Source organism: Mastomys coucha, unplaced genomic scaffold (assembly GCF_008632895.1).
Source record: "Mastomys coucha isolate ucsf_1 unplaced genomic scaffold, UCSF_Mcou_1 pScaffold7, whole genome shotgun sequence".
NCBI classification, from domain to species: Eukaryota; Metazoa; Chordata; class Mammalia; order Rodentia; family Muridae; genus Mastomys; species Mastomys coucha.
Genome location: NW_022196913.1, coordinates 92,988,144 through 93,002,055, shown reverse-complemented (window position 1 = coordinate 93,002,055; position 13,912 = coordinate 92,988,144). Strand labels below are relative to the sequence as shown.

The following is a 13,912-nucleotide window of genomic DNA, read 5'->3' as shown; positions in this document are numbered from 1 at the left end:
TGAAAAAAGTGTGTGTGTGTTGTATGTGTGTGTGGGGGAGTGTAATGAAAAAAGTGTGTGTGTGTGTTCTATGTGTGTGTGTGGGTATGGTGGTGGTGGTGGTGGTGGTGGTGGTGGTGTGTGTGTGTGTGTGTGTGTATTTAATGGCACTAGGGATTGAAACGATTCCCTTGCACATCCCAGACAGATGCTCAACTGCTAAGTCCCATTTCCAATTTATGGTTTTATGAACCATGATCTTATCTCAGATAAGCCTTCAATTTGTTGTACAATCCAGGCTGTCCTTAAGCTTTCAATTTTCCTGCCAAGTCGAAGTGCTGAGATTACGGGTGTGCATCATATCTCCAAGCTATAAAAGTACTTAAAAACAAAAACAAAAACAAAAACAAAAAAAACCAACCACAAATTTGTCTATCTCATCTCCTGAGAATCTTGTCGATTGATACTCTGGGAAGCTGATTCTAAATGATGTTACATTATTCCCAGGCAAGTTTGTTGTGAGAGTCCCAGGGGGTGGGAGCATACAGGCCCTAGATTCTGAGGGAATATTGGGAAGCATACTGTAACAAAGACATTGTCAACTAGAGATGAGTGTGCAGACCACACCCACTCATATTCAGTCACTGAGTTGGAGGCCTGAAACTACATAGCCTTGTGCTTAGTTAGTTCTTTTGCACTCCATGCAGGCCTGTGGAGAATTCTCCTTATGGCATGAATATTATTAATTCTTTTACTAGGAGACTGCAGTCCAGAAGGCTACAGGCATGCATTTTCCAGCCTAGCAAGATGTCTGATACCTCAGCCCAGATTCCGTTGCCCAATTGGGTTCATCTCCTTTCCACTCCCCTAGTTGTTCTTGCTCATGATGTAAGAAAAAGGTTGGAAGGTCAAGCTAACTTTCCTATCTCCCTTCCAGTGTTTCCCTTCTCATTTAATTTTCTGTCAATGGCTTGGAAGGCACCCAAAAGCTCTGTTAGGATCTGGATGTATGGGGAGGGTGATACCAGGTTGAACTTAAATGAACTCTTTAGATGACCTTGCTCATTTGGGGATCAGCTTACCTGTTTCTTTGGAGAACACAGCCATCTTTGTCTTCAAGTTTTCCAAGCAGAGGGGAGAAGTGACTTGAATTTGAGAGCAAGCCCTTGAAGGGCGCCATGAGTGCTGATCATTTATTAGTGCTTTAGTACTGCAAATTAATTTCAAATACACATGGGGGCCAGGACTAGCCGGAGGTGTAGGAACGGCTCCTCTCACCCTTGTTTTACTGGAAATTTAGAACATTTCTCAGTTTCAGTGCTCAGAGCATTGGGGTTAATTGGGGTGTTTTGCTTATTTTCAAAGCTTTAACAGATGATTGCCTGTACTTGCATCCTTTCCTGATCAAGGTAGTGCTGTTTTATTTGTGCCCTGTAAGTTTTATAAATAGTCCTCTCTAAGTTCATTTCTCCACTTCACGATCTTTCTTTTAAAAGAAGCTTTTTAATTTTTTGAAGTGGAATTCACGTATGATGATGAACTCACCTTAAAAGCAGAGACTTTATGAGAGTCTATGAATGTAAACACCCATGGAACTTTCACCTTCATTCAGATATGGAATATTCCGTTATATCAGGACACCCGCCTCCCCTTGTCCTTTTGCTCTAAGTCTCTCCCTGTTCGGGGACACCACAAGTAAATTGTTTCAATCCTGGTTTTGCCCATCTAGCAGTTTGTATAACTAGAAACATACGCTATGCCTTTTTTCCTGTCGGGCTCCCCATGCTTAGCATGTTTCTAAAAACCGTCCATGTTCTTGCCTCTTTCAGTCTTTCACTATTGCCTTCTCTCATCTAGCATCATTTACTAAATTGTAAGTATACATAATTTGCACTTTGAACATTTTATTTTGAAACAACTTAGTCTTACAGAAAAGATGCGAACTGTCCTGTAGAAATTCTTACATGACTTTATTAGCTTTATGTTTTAATGGGGCATTCTCTTGTCGGAACTGAGGTCACTGGCTGGTGGAGAAAATCCCAGTGGCACTGAGATATGATGTCCAGGATGAGGAATTTCCGTGTGTCTATGACAAATTTGGGCCACTTGTTTACATGATGCCTGGTAGATTTTTATTTGGCTGTTTACATTTTATTTTGGGGGACTATCACTACGTTTTGTGTCACGTGATTTTCCCCTGCTTTTACCATGAGCCCCTCTGACAGGTGTCTATTTATTTTTGATTCCTTTGTCATCTTCTTAATTTTTAGTGTTGTAATATTCTCTAGGATAAATTGCATAATTACATCCTCATCACCTAAGGTCTAGAGTGGTTCAGTCCTGTAAAGACTCCAAGCTCCTTATATGGGCAAGTGGAGTTTAGAACCCAAAATGTGGCCATCAAATAAATGGGCTTGTTGTTACTCAAGTGTCACTATATGTAGGCTCTCTCATTCAATAGAAGACACACACACATATACACAAACATTCACACACATACATAAACATACACACAGACAACATACATACATACAATGATACACACATGCATGCATACATACACAAACATAACACACATATACACATACATATACACACACATATAAACACACATGCATTGTGAGTACCTGTATTTTATTTGTCCATTTATTTATCTATATAGAAATAAATACAAAGGTACCTATAGATAAGGATAAGTTTATAGATTTTTTTAAGTTTATAGATTCTAATACACATATATATGAACATGAATAAACATGAGGTCACTCTGATACCCCTGACTCCAATGCATTTCTTCTATGCTTATTTGTAATTTCTTTTTCTAATAGTTACTCTGAGTCTCATCCTGTACATTTTATTTACTAAATTATTCACTCCTGGTAAACACCTCGAAAGCACTTTTAGAATTGTAACCATGAAGCCTTGTGAAAAACACATCCTCCAACTAGAATTAGGGGTGGCTTACAGTGTTTGTCTTTGATAGTGTTAAGAATAAATATTGTTTTAAACAAGGGTATTTAGGTCAGTTTATTTTTCCCCAACCTTCTGCTAGAAGCATAGAATTGGCTGCTAAAGTTAAAAAAACAGAATATTCTTGGGTTTGCTTGTTTTTTAAACAGCTGCTATCCTCCATTGTCTTTGCATTTAAACTTTTGAATATTATTTAAATCTATTTTGGTATCATTTTATAACTCACTCTACAGCCCAAACAGGACTTGGATTTGTGATCTTTTCAGCCTCCTGAACAGCTAGAGTTATAAGCTTGTGTCACGCAACCCAGCTTGGTATTAATTTTCATTAGAATATTTGAATTTTCCTATGATGTTATCTGGGCCTAGTATTTTATTTAGGGAGAGGGTAGTTGTTTGCATTTTTATTTATTAAATCTCTACATTTTTGGAGATTTTCTTTTCTTCTTTGTTCAGTGTAATTGTGTATTTCTAAAAATTTGCCTATTTTATTAGTGTAATTTGTCACTACACATTGTTTATAGTATTTTCCTGTAGCTTCGTATAGCTGCTTTTGCCGTTTATTTTTTGAGTCAGGGTCTCAAGCAGCCAGAACTAGCTTCAGCCAAGGATGACCTTGAACTCTTCATTCTGCCTCCATTTCGCAGAGTCCCCATACTGTGATCTGTCTTGTCTATCCTGTATTTTATTATCTCATTCTAGTCTTTATTTTTTCCTTTATACTTTAGTGTGGATTTTCTTTTCCTTCCTTCTTTTGTTTCTTCTGCTGGGTATCGAACCCAGGGCCTTTGCAGAGGCTGGGTGTGAGCTACATTCACATACATAGTTCTAATGGTTTATGTGAACGACCTCATAACGTATGACTGTCTTCCCAGGGGCCCATCTTTAACAGACCAAAAGGGAAGCCAGCTGCTTTTTCTGCTCCAGTTCTGGAGGTCGGTCAAGACTGGCTCGGCCATTTGCTGAGCTCACAGATGCTTGCCATCTCAAGAAGATTCCCAGGAGACAGCATGGCGGTATAGAAAATACTATTTTCATCTGAGCCTCCTCCATTTGACTTGTTGCTCTTCCAGGTTGGCAAAAATTGAGCTAGTTCCTTCTTGAAATGATGTGCTTACTTGAACTTGGAATCAGTTTGTTGTGTCATTTCATCCTGTACCTACTCATATGCAAGATGTTATATATGCGATATATCTTGGCTTGGACACCCCCAAAATGTGCGTTACTATGGATGTGGTATGTCTTAGCCTCAGCCTCAGGCTCAGCTCCAGCCTCTGCCTCAACTCAGCCTCTCCTAACTTGTCAATCATCCTGTGAAAAGTTTATTTTAAAACTTTCAGCAGGAAGAACATGGAGGTTCCCTCCAGCACACCTTTAATTCAGGGCATTTACTTATTTACTTATTTTTACTGGGGACAGACTGCTGTGAAATGGATAAGCCTTTAATAGCTGATATTAAATAGCTGTCCTTAAATCTCTCTGACGGTCCGCCGCCATCTGCAGGCATGGCCAACTGGCAAGGATTCAACCCAGTTGTTTCCACATTATTCTTTTGCTGCTGTCTCCATAACAGGAGAAGAACGATATGGGCAGTTTTTGAACTGCATTGCTCACCTTTGTAGGAAGCACAAAGGGACTTCTCTCTGTTTCTATTTGAGCATGAACAGAGTAGTGCAGAGATTCACTCCATTCTACTATCTCTGGATTATGCCACTACATACACGGTTGAAAATTCTGTCTCCCATGTTTTCTATCAAACTGTTCTATACTGAGACATGAAGATGATGTTTGATAAACAACAAATTCACTGGAATGAGATAGAGAGAATGATGAATTCAATTTCTTTAGACATGTCACAGGTATTAGAATCTGACACTTTCAGAACTGTGAAGATGAAAATAAAGAATAATAACTTTATTTTCTATTTTGTTTTGAAAAGCCAAAATGACTAAACCTTAGTTCCTTCTTGTTTTCAAAATTAATTTTACCCTAAATCACTCACCATCTACAAAGAAATGTATGTAACAAAGGCGCCCCCTAGTGGCTCTTTTCTGCCATAGGAGGCACAAAATTAAGGCTTCATTCACCAAAAGGTATTTCACAGCGTTCATCATTGCAGGTTGCAGTTCCTTTGTAAAGAAAAACAAAATGCACATGATCAGGAAAGCCTGTAACCCCCAAAGAGCATTCTGCTCCTTCTTAAAATTATATAATATTGTCTGAAGGAATAAAACATAGTTTTAAAAAATGTATACTAAGATCTTTTTTGGGTGGTGGTGGTGATCAGAAGTCAACCCCTGTGTTGTTTCTCAGAAGCCATCCACCGTGGACTCTGAGATAGTCCCTCCCGTGGTTGGCCCAAAGCCCCAGGATCCATTGGTCTCCACTTCTCCATGCCCAGGACTATAACTATGTACCAGCGCGGGTTTTATGTGGGCTCTGGGAATCCAGCTCAGGTTCCTGTGTTTGTGAAGCAAGCCCTGTCTAGATACTTCTTTTCCTATCAACATACCAACTTTAGCTGTTTGGCAATGAGAAACCTGGAGTCCTCATTACCCATGTTTAAAGAGAGCTTGAGAAAGATTGTGTGTATGGGAAATATAGATTCATAAACAAAAGCTATTCTTCACTGGGATAAATTTAAAATATGAGTTGCTACAAAAGTGAAACAGAGTGAGAGTGAGGGTAGGTAGAGAAGATCGATCAAACTGTGTCCCACCAGTGGCACGTGGATCATGTACAGCCAAGGATAGCTCACAAAGTCAGAATCTTATTATGTGGTGCCGTGTGTGTGTGTGTGTGTGTGTGTGTGTGTGTGTGTGTGTGCGTGTGTGTGTGTGTGTGTGGTGTGGTATGTGTGGCACAGTTTGAATAAACTGGCCCCATAGGCCCCTAGGAAGCTGTAGAAGTTACACACAGTTCTTCCTCCCAGCACCATGCTCCCAGAAATAAGACTTGGACTCAAAATAGATTTACCAATACCTTGGCCATATAACTAGCTAGGCTCTACTCTGACTAGAATCATAGCTTAAGGTAACCCATTTGTTTTAATCTACACTTTGCCACATGGCTGGTTACCTGTGTTTAGGTACCATGCGTTTGACTCTTCACATTTTCCCAGGAGGATCTCCTGCCTGGCTCAGGATTCTTTCTGCCTCCTGGATGTCCAACATCCCTTTCCTGCCTAAGCCATAGGCTATCAGACTCGTTATGGACAGGTGCCACATCCATATAGACATAAGATATTCTCTCTGCAGGAAGTGGCACTGTTAAGAGGTGTGGACTTGCTGGAGGAAGTGTGTCACCGCAAATAGGCTTGGAGGTCTCAGAAGTTCAAGGCAGACTCTCTTTTCCTACTGCCTGCTTATCCAGACATAGAACTCTCAACTCCTCTCCAGCACCCTGTCTGCCTCTATGCTACCATCTTCCTACCATGCTGATAATGGACTAAGCCTCTGAAATGTAAGCTAGCCCCAATTAAATGCTTTCCTTTATAAGAGTTGTTTTGGCCGCTCTCTACCCCCAGTCCCTGGCAATGGGCAAAGAATCACCCTTGTTGGTGGTGTTGCTCTTATATCAGTCAGGAGCAGAGCAGATGGTCATCCTTGGTTCATCCTAGTTTGGTGCCTGGCTTGGTGGCCAAAGCTGTTTTATGCCAGGAAATATAAAAATCAAATCAAATCAAATCAAATCAAGTCAAATCCAGGCAGCTCACATGGGAGGAGGAAGACAGATAGAGACCTGTGGACTGCCACGTCATTCACGGACCTGCCCTCTGGTGCACAGCACAGGCAGGCATAGGCCTGCTTGCCACCGTACCATGCAGCAGTCATCACAATGCGCTAGTATGTGATGGACAGGTGGGAGAGAAACAGAATGGAGCAGCTTGAGCATTATCAAGAGACGTGGAACTAGAGACTCCAGGGTGGAGAGGAGTAGACTGTTGTGAATGGCCAGCCCCACCTCCTGGGGCCATGGTGAGGTTACAACCTGGGCTGCCACTGAGGGCCATGTCTGGGTCAGTGGCTCTGCAGCAGCTGGGATCTGTGTCATATCTATGGCTAGAGAGCATTGGGATGCCCCTGGTTGGGACAGTTGCCAAGGACCAAAGTCCAAGGGTTGTGCACAACTAGCCTAGCCCCTCACTATCTGTGGTGCTCAGGAGAGCTGGCCCCACCTCTCACTACAGAGGTGTCGTCCTCCCCCTTACCACCTCCAGCAGTTGGGAAAGCTTGGGAAATGCCCCTGGGGTCATGAAAGCAGGAGAACTATCCGTGCCCCTCACCAGCTGCAGCACTGGGAGAGCTCGTTCTGCACCTTGCCTCTACCTTGGTGGTGGGGGGCAAAGGTGAGCCAGCCCCGAGGGCAGGAGTTTGGGGGGAGAACTGGCCTTGTCATTGGTAACGATGTTCCAGTCTTACCCTTTCCAACCTTCGGTGGTCAGGAGAGTGGCCTCAGGGTCCTGAGGGCAGGTGAGCTGTTCTTGTCTCTTGCTGGCTGCAGACCCTGTACTTTGCTTGGGCAAGACAGTAGAGCTGACCCTAGTGGAGGCGGGCACAGGTGAGCTGGACCAGTAGGCATAAGTATAGTAAGAGCTGGCCCTCTTATTTTTCTGTCATGAGGTGGTGTGAGTGGGGTGTTCACTGCCCCACTCACTATGGTAGTTGAGAGAGCTGGGCCCAAGGGCATGAGAGCGGGAGAGCTTGCCATGCCCCTGCAGTGGCTGTAGCACTCAAGAGAGGGGGGCCCTGTACTTCATTCACCTGGGGAACACAGTGGAGCTGGCTCTGATGGTAAAGGCACTGGTAAGCCAGTCCCAAGGGTGTGAAAGGGAGAGCCGGCCCAGCCCCTGAAGGCTGCAGGACTTGAGAGAGTAGGCCCCACACCTTGACTGGGCAATAAGGTGGAGATGGCTCCAGAGGCATGGATTCGGGTGAGCTGGCCCCAAGAGCATGAGCACAGGAGAGCTGACCCTGCCTCTTACTGATGGCCGCAAGGATAGCCTAGCTGGAGCAATTCTGGAGAGCTTGCTCTGGTGGGGAGGATAAGGAGAGCTGGGGCACTGACTATCTCAGCTACTACCCAGGCCCAGATCCAGGGCTTTGAGTTGGCCCACCCCATCTACCCCATCTATGAACTGTTGGAACCCGTGAAGGGGGCAGTGCTAACAAATCCAAAACTGCAGGATCTCCAGGACACAGGGCAACAAGAGGATAGTAAGGAGTCCCAGTGAGGATCCAACAGTGTTGGTGTCACAGAAGCCAGAGATCTTGGAGCAGACCAATGACTCATTGCAATGAACGTTTGCAAGTGAAGATATGTGGACAGAGGGATATACTGTGGGACACACTGTGATACAATACAGCTTCCACAATGAGATGTTTTCTATGCTTTGTGTGTGTGTGCGTGTGTGTGTTATTTTGTGGGGAGGGGTTGCAATGGCAAAGGGTGGATATGATGGGTGGGGAGGTAAGGGAGACTGGGGTACATGATGGGAAACTCATAAAGAAGTAATAAAAAGCAAATAAATAAATAGCCATAGCAGTATGTAACAGGGTTTAAAAAGATGATTTAATATTATTATTAAATGAAAAGCATATTGTACTTTTAATCTTGCTTGGTATTATGTGGAAATGTTTATAAAATAGATGTAAATCCATATTGTAGATACCTTACACTGGTTTAGATAGTAAATATTTTCATAGTAAGACTGATAAGGAGAATAATACACTAATATGTAGAATGAGTTAATATTTGATGTGATTCTTTTCCAGTGTCCAAAAGTCTTTACTTATTAAAAATAAATGAGGTGAATTCTTAAAAGGAAAATACTGAAAGTATCCCACCTACACTGTCCCTAAAAAAAGAGTTTCTTTGGTCCTGATGTCACTTCACAGCGATAGAATCAAAACCAAGACTCTCTCTCTTTCTCTCTCTCTCTCTCTCTCTCTCTCTCTCTCTTTCTCTCTTTCTCCGTGTTTAACTTGACTGTATGATTCACTAGTACGAACTTTGTAGATAACAAAATTGAGTTGCAATGTCAAAAGTTTAGACACTCATGAAGGTCACCCTTAAAAGATACTTTGAAGGAGACATGGCATCTCTTAGAGAGAGCAGTGGATGGACATTGCAGGTGGATATAAAATGCATGGCACAAAAGCTCAGAAGGCAAACAACACAGACAGTCAGGAACTGTCTGTGGGAGATTACAATGTGCACCAGTGACCCAAGCATGGACAATGTGCGCCAGTGACCCAAGCATGGAGATTACAATGTGCGCCAGTGACCCAAGCATGGAGATTACAATGTGCGCCAGTGACCCAAGCATGGATTTAGGTTATGCAAGGACATGGCCACACTATGAAGGTGGGTGTGGCTGCAAGTGGAAATGGGGGAGTGTGAGTATGGATATGTGTGTGTGTCTGTGTGGAGGTCAGAGGACAATCATGGCTGTCATTCTTCAGGTGGCATATGCCTTGTTTTCTGACGCAGGGTCTTTGGCCTGGAACACCAAGTAGGTTAAACCATCTGGGTAGTTAAACTTGCTTGTCTCTGCCTCCCAATTCCAGTGCTAGGATTATAATCATTCTATCATGTCTATCATTTAATGTGGGTTCTTGGGGGCCATGCTCAGGACTTTACTGACTGAGATCTCTCTCCAGACTGACAGACAAAGCTAACAACTTTTAAACTTTGATTTATTTAATTTAATGTGTATGCATGTGTGTGTGTGTGTGTGTGTTTGTGTGTGTGCACGTGCACATGCATACATATGTGTGCTATATGAACAGTTCAATGATAATAAATTAATGATAGTTGCATAATTAACCTTATAAGTAAGAATTAATTACTGAAGCAATTTTTTAGTATGATTTGTTATTCAACAATAGATAAGTAAACACTGGCCACATGCAGCTTCAAGGGAGGGCTGAATCTGTAGCTTGGTATAGTCCTATTACTATGGAAAGAACTAAAGGGTTTAAATAAACAGTGATCTAATTGTCCTTCTCACCTTGTATCAATGGTCTTGGATTTTTATAACAGTGTTAGATGATGTTAAACAGAAGAGCCGACTATTCCTGAGGGAGAATTAGGGAATGCATACACACATATATGTATATAAACAGGGAAAATGGGAAGGCCATTTGGAAAGCTTTTGAAGTAGTTCAGATGAGAAATGTTTGTGCCACAGTGGAAGCAATAAGATGGATGCAGAATCGTTCAAAGTATACTTTGCCTGTAAAAGTAGTAGAGAAGTGTATTTATTCAAGCAATTTGAAAATATGGGGAAAGAGTGTGCTCTAGGCAAAGAGAAGAGGCCCATGCAAAAAAAACCAAATAGGACAAGATGTTCTCAGGGCAGAAGGTGAAGTGGTTTAGAGTAGATAGCCACTTGTTCAGACTGATTTTTAACATCATAGAACTGTGATCATTCCTGCTGTAATCCCAACTGCAATTTGCTGGGGTGTTTCAGAGCACAGTGCAGTATGTGCATTAGCTTTCATGCTCAGAGCTCTGTATTTTGATATCTGATCTCATATAAGTCTGATGGCATTTTCATGAGGTAGGCTTATCAGGTGGTTTTACAGAGAAGTAACTTGTTGCTCAAAGTGAGTAAGTGTCTTGGGGTTTCTTTTGCTGTGAAGAGACACCATGACCATAGCAGCTCTTATAAAAGGAAAAGAAAAGAATTTAATTGGGGCTGACTTATATTTCAGAGGTTTAGTCCATTGTCATCATAGCAGAAAGCATGGAGGCATACAGACAGACATGGTGATGGAGAGGTAGCTGAGCATTCTACATCCAGATGGGTAGGCATCAGGAAGACAGAGGGGGACACTGGATTTGAAACCTAGTTTCTGAAACCTCAAAGCCCACCCCCACCGTACATACTTCCTCCAAAAAACCCATACCCACCCTAACAAGAGCATACCTCCTAGTAGTGAACCTATGAACCTATGAGGCCATTTTCACCACCATAGTAAGTGATCTGAGAATGGTGGCAGAGACCATTTGGACCCTATTTGGGTACTATTTGGACCCAGGAGTACTAACTCTGAACCCTACTGTTTTTGAGACTGGATCTCTCTGTATAGCCCTGGCTGTCCTGGAATTTGCTGTGTAGACTAAGCTGGCCTCCTACTTACAGGGAGTTACCTACCTCTGCCTCCAGAGCAATGAAATTAAAAATGGATGCTCCCTCAGTGGTCTTGAAATCCTACTTTTCACCACTGAGCTCCACTATAGATGCTCAATTAGTGTTGAGAGGATGAATGAATGAGTGAATGAATGAATGAATGATTAAAAGGATCCAGATTTGAGCTCTTCTTTATATTTCTGTTCAGAACCCAGTGCCTCTGATTCTTCAAAGCAGCCAGGTTGAAGCAAGCTATTGGCATTCTCATGCCGGTTTGACAATGAGGATGAAAAGCTTATCTCAAGTAATTTTCTGGACAAGTATTGACTCTGGGGAAATCAGGGTCAGATATGAACAAATCCAGTAAGATTTCAAACAGTGTCAGTAGCTAATAGTAAGTTGTGAACATATATTAATGTTTATTTTGGAGAATTCTCAACATAAGGGAAAGTGTGTGTGTATGTGTGTGTGTGTGTGCACATGCATGCATATGTGCATATGGATGTATGCATGTGCATGTTTGTGCATGTGTAATTAGAAGTTAAGAAATGAAATTATGACTATAGAGTTAAAGGCCACTTCATTTTTATCTCCCAACAAGAAATCTCCGGTGACCTTGAGTTACTATAGGGCTAGTTCCAGGGAGTAATTTGTGCAGAACTGAGATAAGACATTGATCTGAATAAAGCCAAGCAGACTTGGATACAGGAGCTTAGGCTTGGAAGGACTGCAGGCCTTTGGTTTACATTTGAAATTCTTCTCAAGAAAAGAATGATTGCCATTGTTCTCACATTGGCCTCAGAATGATTAAGAGGCTGTAGACATTGGGTTGACTTAAACAAGACAACTTTTAATTGACAGTATACATTTTGAACTTTTTAAAAATTTATTTCTCTGATGTTACCTAGAATTTGAGTTAAAGAGTTGGCTTATAAATATTAAGTCCAAGGTTTTGGAGCCTCACAATAATGACAGTGAGTGCTACCTTAAAACAACATCGCAACTGTACTTTATATTACTTATTTACTTATTTTCAGGGCTTGATATTGCAAGATATTTGATCATATTATGAACCTCAAGATTTTGTTATATACTGGGAAATAAAACCTGTTTCTTGTTATGGTGTAGCTAGGCCTTAGCACACACACCTTTAGTTCCAAACAATGAAGGTAAAGTTGTTTGTAGAAGGAAGCCTTCACATTTGAAAGTGATGCTTGAGTGGTAGACAAAGTGATGAATCAGAGAAAGATCTGACAGAATAGGATATGCCTGACTCTCATAAGGAGAGAGAGGAGCAGGAAGCTCCTGAAGAGAGCAGGGCAGAGAGAGAAAAGGAACTCCCAATTTTACTGGGAGAGTTTTACAGAGACAGGTTGAAGGGAGAAGAAACTAGACACAGGTGAAAACAGAATGATCCAGAGAATGAGGAGGCAGAAGATTAGAACATACTGCCGGAGTTACTTTGAGGCCATGCAGAGCAATTCTCTCAGTAAGAAACTGAGAGAAGCCAGATTGAATAAGTCAGCTTGGAGAAGAGTTTGAGACAGGGCAGCCAGCCAGAGCTCAGAAAGCACAGAAAGGGTGAGTGTGTTCAGCAGCAACTTTCAGAGGCTGAAAACATTCTAGGCTTACAGTAGACTGTGTGGAAGCTAGAAGCTTCTAGGATTAGGTTAGCAGATGGACGCAGTAAGTCTTGAAGACAATAATTAAATCAGGTGAATGAAAGATACCTTTACAGGTGGAGATGGAACTCTGGGCATTCCATGTGCTAGGAAAGTGCTCTGCCACTGAATTACACTGCCAGCTCTGGTTTTATCAGGCAGGGAACTCACTATTTAACTCTCAAGTGATCATAAACTTGATACGTAGCCCAGGCTGACCTTGAACACATGACCATCTTTTCTTAGTTTTCTGAGTGCTGGAATTGCTGGCTTGTGCCACCATTTCTGTCTTAGGTGATCATTCTAATAGAAAATTTCCTCAATTCAATATTCCTCAGCTTGATTCTCCTTAAAAATTTCTGAGAGTATCATTTACTATCATTTGGGTTAAATGAGAGTTTGTGGTTTTATTAGGTAACTGACTCCTATTTAGGGAACTGTTATGGAATACTGGAAACGTTTATTTACCATTGTCTGTGTCTTAGTTTGGGTTTCTATTGCCTTGGCAAAACCCCACAACCCCAAACAACTTGGGGTGGAATGGCTTTATTTCAGTGTACAGTTCACAGCACTGTAAATCATCAAAGGAAGTCAGGAAATGAACTCAAGCAGGGCAAGAATTTAGAGGGAGGAGCTGATGCAGAGGCCATGGAGGAGTGATATTAACTGACTTGTTCCATGTGGATTCCTCAGCTTGCTTTTTGATAGCACTCAGCATCACCAGACCACGGGTGGCACTACCCACAGTGAGCTGGGCCTTCTCATATCAGTCTCCCATTAAGAAAATGTACCACAGGTTTCCTATAGGTCAGTTGGCTGGAGACATTTTCTCAATGTAGGTCTCCTCTTCTAAAATGACTCTAGTTTATGTCAACTTGGCATAAAAACTACCAGCATGGACTGATAGAAAGTTCAAGGTCAAAGTTGTGGCCGATGTGGAATTCAGTGAAGGCCTTCTTGCTGATTGTAGATCGCTACCTTTCTGTGTTTGATCATGTAGAGAGGCAAATATGTTTATGGGATGCATTCTTATGACTCAGTAACCCCATTTCCCAATGTCATCAAACCTAGGGTCAGGTTTTAATATTTGAGTTTGAGGGATTGAAAAATCGGCAACTTAGTGTGTTATTGTCACAGTGTGGTCTTTAGCATGGTGCCTGGGACAA

General features: G+C 42.0%; 1 non-coding gene across 1 annotated transcript; it reads left to right on the top strand.

The window, feature by feature from the left end:
* Positions 1 to 6,472: 6,472 nt before the first annotated feature.
* On the top strand, positions 6,473 to 6,616 carry LOC116082897. Its single transcript, XR_004115513.1, has one exon. It is a non-coding gene; the product is annotated as a small nucleolar RNA SNORA48 (small nucleolar RNA).
* Positions 6,617 to 13,912: the final 7,296 nt, after the last annotated feature.